We start from the raw sequence: 6,263 nt of genomic DNA, 5'->3' as shown, positions 1-6,263 counted from the left end.
TTTTTCTTTTTAATTTCTTCCACCTCTTCACTTCATGTGTTCTGCAGAAGCAGCAAGGTCTAAGTTGCTTTGGGAATATGGTATTTTTGTTTAGATTTTTACCTCCAAATTTAAGCAGAAAAAAATTATTTTCTTCCAATTCCCAAATTACTACTTTCCATAGAGAATTTTTTCAGCCATTCAAAATAATGTATGATTTTTGAGACTTAATTCTTTTGTGCAATGCTTATTTCTGATCAGTAACTTGAAACAGCAAAGAATCTTTCTACTGCCTCCTAAACCTGTAGTGTTTGTGTGCTCTGCCAGCTGAGGAGCAGATATTTGTTAAGACTTTCTGCAGTAAGAGCTGCAGTCCTGTTAAGTCTCAAAGCCAGACCATGCAATCTCCATGATTTGTTCAAGCAGAACCATCCTGCTGCTCTGGTAGTTTATATTCCACCTCTTGAGAGATGTATAATAGCTGATACCTAGAAATAATTGTAACAGGTCTGTACTTATGGTGCAGCTGGCATTGGTGAAAAATACCTGGGCTTTCAACTTCCAGAAAATTGGATCTTTATACAAGTGCACTGATATCATTAAAATTTGTGCCTGAATGTCTTCATCTCTCTGGCCCATAGTTACAAGGACACTGAAATGTGATGTTTTATAAGGAATGCTCATAGTCTGGAAATTTGGAAAAGATCTGTTCTTTTGAGGAACAGATCTGCCTAGTGTAGCTATATAAAATAATTTATATACATACCATCACTCTCATGTAGTAATATGCATAAATATCCTTTGAATCTTGCTGTATCTAATTTTGTGTGGAAAGCTCCAACCAGAGGTTCTGGTAAAAACCCTTGGGCTTACTCTGGATACAAAATTAGCCTAAATCCTGGCTCTTACTCTGGTTTTACACAATTCCCTGATATCTTTAGGAAAACCTAATCTTTCCCATCTCCTCTAAGTATCACACTACAAATGCTTCTGCTGTTGTTTTTTGGGTGTTTTTCTGACAGAAGAAAAAAAACTCCAACCACTCTTAGGAAGTCTAACTCTTGTTGCAATCAAAATCTTGGGAAGGAATATAACAATCCTTCAATTCTGAAGACAAAACTTTGAGTTACTGTGATTAAGATAAGGACACAATCTTTTACAAATCAACTTGTACTTAAATTTTGTAGCGGATGCTGATATGTGATGAGTAACTGGAAGTAAGAATACACACTTGCTTCTATTAATTGTTTCTGTGAAGTAGTGATCATACACATTTTTCTACTTTTTCTTAGGTTAGGCCAGAGGTTTTTTTCCTCAAACTCTTTTATCTTTAGAGGGATGTTGCATGATCTTCAGCATAATATGATGACAGAGACTTATTTATTATATATCTAGTAATTCTTATTCAGACCTACAGGCTGTCATGTACAATCTGAAATGTGAATGCATAGTAAAAATTATATTTTTATAAGCATAGGCTACTGATGGTGGCAGACTTCATGGTGACCAGGTGCAAGCCCTGTTTCCATTCTCTTCTGTCATGGCTCTTATTTTTGAAGTAAATTATTATTTTATTTTAAAAAGCTGTCTACGCAGCAGGATAACCACATTCTCTTCCTCTTTGTCCACACATTTTTCCCCTGCTAAGAGGTCAAGCCTTGCAGAAGAAAAATTGGCACGTGAAGCATCCCATTGACCTTTTACACCAAACAAAACTCCCTCAATACACTTAATCTGTTAGATTGATGGACAGTCATGGTTGCAAGTAGAAGATGCCCATCATTTCTTCTTTCTTCCTGGCAGACAGAATGAATCATGTTGCTGGGATAATGAACCATTTAATGACTTGTGTGTTGATTTATCAGATGGTGCTGGAGAGGCCAGTTTAAGAGTATAAAGCCATAAGTCACAGTGTTGCTGCACATGGCCCATGAGGCTGCTTGGCTCCCTTACTGTGAATTGCTGGGTTAATCAAGTCATCATTAGGGTGTGAAAGCAGCAAAGTGCCTCCTTTTCATTCTGGTGTGGCATTTCTTCAAAATAAGAATCTATTTTTTTTTTCCAGGTTTTGTAACAGTTCAATGTGATAGAATTGTCATTTTTGACTTTCATAGTGAGGAAGTTTCATCCTGGGCTAAAGAAATATATTAGTAGTCAGCACAGGGAAACCTTCCTAGTGTGTTCTGGACAGGTAATAATTAATAACTGGTCTCTGAGTGAGGTTGTTCAACCATTTTGTCTCTTATCATGCAATAGTTTCATCTTCATCTATTTCCAAGCTTGCTTTGGACTGTCACATGAAATACTGTTAAAAAACCTCTTACAGACGAGTTACAGAAAACCTGATATCCAGGTGCTCTTGTACACTGTTACAGAGGAAAATTAAGTTTAACTTGGTTTGTTTTGGAAAAAGAAAAAAATCAATGTTGCCTGCTATATAATTGTATTTTATCTTCAGGAGCTTATTGATTGTGGTGGGGAGCTTTGTTTGTCTCACTGTTGGTGCCGATGCTTTTTTTGCTCTGTTTTGGGTTTGGAGTTTTTGTAGAGCTCAAATTAAGCTGCTTAATGATTTCCCCAAGTCCCCTTTTGGAAGATCAGTTCCTTATTTCCCTTTTTATTTTTTTTTTTTTTTTCAGTGTTCTGGCACTGCCTTTTTCTTCCTTGGATTCTCAGAGCTTACAACTAGATTTCTTGGCAAATGAAATATTTTAGGATGAAATCCATTTGGCCAAACAAATTTAAAAACCTGAAACTACTCCATGTGCTGTAACCTTGTCTGTTCTTACTATCTGATTTTTTTTCTCTGAAGGGTTCCATGAAATAAATGCTTCAGCTGAGCTTCTGAGAAAACATGAATCAGATTCTGTTCAGACTTAAAATTTTTACATCACAGCTGTTTCACTCTGCAGAATATTTTGCAAAAATAGTTTAACTCTTGGCCTTTCCTCAAAACTGAAAACTCTTTAGCACTTCTGAATAAACTCTTGTGCTTGCCAAGGCAAGTAATTCCATGTATTTCCTGTTGTCCTTGCATTGTTTGCCTATTGGTAAGGACAAATGTGCTATGGGGTTCAAAGCCCCTCCAGTGCCTCCGATCCTGAGGTGTGTATGTTGATTATCAATAATTAGTTCCTGCCCACTTCCAGTGTGTCTGACCCATTCCAGTCTCTTCTGCAAATGCTTAAATCTACTTATTTATTCACCAAATGCAGTCAGGGTAATCTATAATGCCAGATCTGTGCAAGGAAGTTCCTCAGATAAATTTTGTTCTTTGGTATTCACACAAGTCCTGCACTGTGTGATCTCATGGTTCTTTGAATAACTAATGGTTTATATTTTCTGTGTGCTGGTTGTTTTGAGCTATCCCCAGTTCTTGAACATCCTCTTGTTGGAGGATGGCCATAGCTAATTTCCTAACTCAGCAGCCTTCACCCATGTATTGTGCAGGTGGGAGTCGGGTGCAATGGTCTCTAGCAAGAGTTTCTTCAAGTAGAAGCTGAAACGTGATATGAATTCAGAGTAAGCCAAAAGTGGCAAAGTTTGGTTGTGTGAAGTTACTGCTTTTATTAAGCTGACTCCCAGTTTTCACCATCACCAATGTTTCCTGGATTTTGAGGGAGCTTTCTAAGGAAAATGTGCTTGTTCAAAGTCAATCCTGGGTGATTTCTTGTTATCTTTGTCAACATTTCAGTTCATTGTGCTGTCATTTCAGCAGATTGGCGTTGTTTGAAAACTCCAGGCTATGAATTTTCATTTAGCTCCTACTGACAAAGACTCTGGGGTTGGATTATTTTTTGCTGCGTGTGTACTAAATTTGTGCTATTTACCAGAACCTCAGATGTGCTCTTTGTGTACTGAGCAAAGGAATTTTGTAGAAATCAGGGGCCCAAGAGTCTAGACTAGAGTACATACATAGAATATTGCCATTGGCTATACATTAAAAACAACCCAATAAACAAAAAAAAACCCAACAACAACAAAAAAGGAGGAACACCTGCCAGAATTAATTCTATGAAAGGAAAAAAATCTCTTAAAGTAGTAGTACAGGACTGCCTTCCAGTTACATGGATCTCAGAACTATGACTGTAATGGCAGTTGAAATTGAAGGGATTCTAAGTTGAAGAGATAAGTAGCAGTGATGAGGGATTTTTTCCAGAAGGAGAACAGAAATTGATATTAATTTCTCTTTAAACTTTCCTTTTCAGTAAACTTCTGAATTTACCAGTCAATATGCAAAAGCAAACAGCATATAGCAGAGCTCGGAATTGCTATTTACTGCACAGTATATTCAAGTTGTAGCACCTTTTATGTTACCTGATAAAAGCTGTGAATATTTCATTCCATTAGAGGGGCAGTATGGCACTTTCCCCCAAAACTCTCTCTCTTTTCAGCTGCTTTGGCTGCAGAGAACGTACTGATGGGAATACAGATGGACCCAGCACCAGGCCTGCATGCACAGTAGCACAAGGCATGAGCATATGTGTGTTTTTCTGTTCCTTGCTCACTGTAAATAGTGTACAAAGAACATAATCCATCAGATATGGTTGCTGATTACTGTTCAGCCTGCTTGGCACAGCCACACTGCACTAGATTTCTTGTCTGAGGGCAGATTAAAGGTATTAATAACAACCTGATTGCAGAGGATTTGTAGCAAGCAGCTTTGAAATCAAATGATATAAAGGGTAGTGCCTATGACAAACTGTAGATGTGCTGTGAATCCCAACATGAAGCTCATAAAAACCCTGTTGAAATTCTAAAGTGGGCAGACTCCCACACAGACAAGAGCTTGCAGCATCCAATCAGTTTAAGAGCTATACACCAATATATTATTCTTCAGGTTGAAAGGCTGGGTCTATTTCAAGCAGCAAGGGTTTTCAGATGCAGTGTTTTACAGGGTTTCAGTAATGAAATGGCTCACTTTAATCTTAACCAAGGAACTGCCAGCCTTTATAACAACACAATATTCCTAAAAAGTGCTCAGCAGTCTAATGAGAACAGCTCCTATTGGAGCAGTGCTGATGTTATGTTCCAGTGAATATTCACAGTGTCTTGATTATAAAGCTCAAACTTTTGAAGCTACAAGTGATAAATGAGACTCCTTGCCTCTCATCATTTTAGAAATGCATCTGAAAATTTAACCTGCATCTCCAGCAGGTTAAACACTTTGAGGGTTAAGTGATTATAGACAATCTCTGGCATGAACTAAAACATATTTGGGAATGTGTCTGCTATTTGAAATAAATGTGGTACAGCAGGAATGACAACAGGTTCTGATTTGAGAATTAATGTGAGATGTGCTACTTTGAGACATGCTATTTCAATGGGGTACCTAGGAAATTAAAATACTTTTGGGGGGTTAGATCATGTTTAGTACTTCAATCTCGGGTCAAAATCTTAACCCTTTTAGCCTTATTTTGTGCACTTTGCCTTAATAAATGAAAATGCAGAAGCACTCATGAAGATGCTTGTTTTAACTGCAATAAATACAAGGAGACCAGCCTATTATTTAACTGAACCTTGTTTTTGTGCAGTTATTACTTCTTCTTTTCAGGTCCTGAAAATATATTGCTTCTGTCAGTATTGGGATACATGCTGCACACAGATCCTGTGGGGTTTCTGGATTTTTCTTTTTTTCTGCCCTGCTGTCTGAGTTCATCTCAGAATGACAAAGTACACAATTCACTAACCCAGCATGATTGTTTGAAAAGAGCATGTTTAAAAAGGCAGTGGCAGTCCTGTGAAACTCGGGGAGAAGGTTCTATTCAATGGGATAATGTTAAAGAATAATTTTTATGTCAAGTTTTAGAAAAAGATGCCATTTTTACACTAAAGGTTTATTCCTTCTGATGTTTAGTTTTCTGTGACACATGCAAGATGTTGAATTTTCCCTAGAGCCAGCTGGACTTGTGCACATGGAGTAGATATTCACTATTTAAGTGACATATCAATGTCAGATAATTTTCACTCATTAATGTTATATATTTGGAAGAGAGCCCTCACAAAACCCCAAAACAATGCATCAGAAAATCCCCTCAGAGTGTTATTTGTTCATGCATACCATAATTAGGTTGTTGAAAGCTGGGACATCAATGGCACAGATTTCTGGCCAGAAATTCTCGTGGGAAGTCTGCCCTCCTGTAATGGGTGGGTGATGAAAGAATTTTGGCTCACCTGTAAGGGCAGCCTTGGCCCCTTGGAATTAAATGGAAACCAATTGTCAGTGATTGCAGAAAGTACCCTGCTTGTGGATCACTGTCTCTAATTGAAGAGACTGGCAGGCT

The sequence above is a fragment of the Anomalospiza imberbis genome, chromosome 12, assembly GCF_031753505.1.
Source record: "Anomalospiza imberbis isolate Cuckoo-Finch-1a 21T00152 chromosome 12, ASM3175350v1, whole genome shotgun sequence".
NCBI classification, from domain to species: domain Eukaryota; kingdom Metazoa; phylum Chordata; class Aves; order Passeriformes; family Viduidae; genus Anomalospiza; species Anomalospiza imberbis.
Note: the sequence above shows the minus strand (reverse complement) of the source record.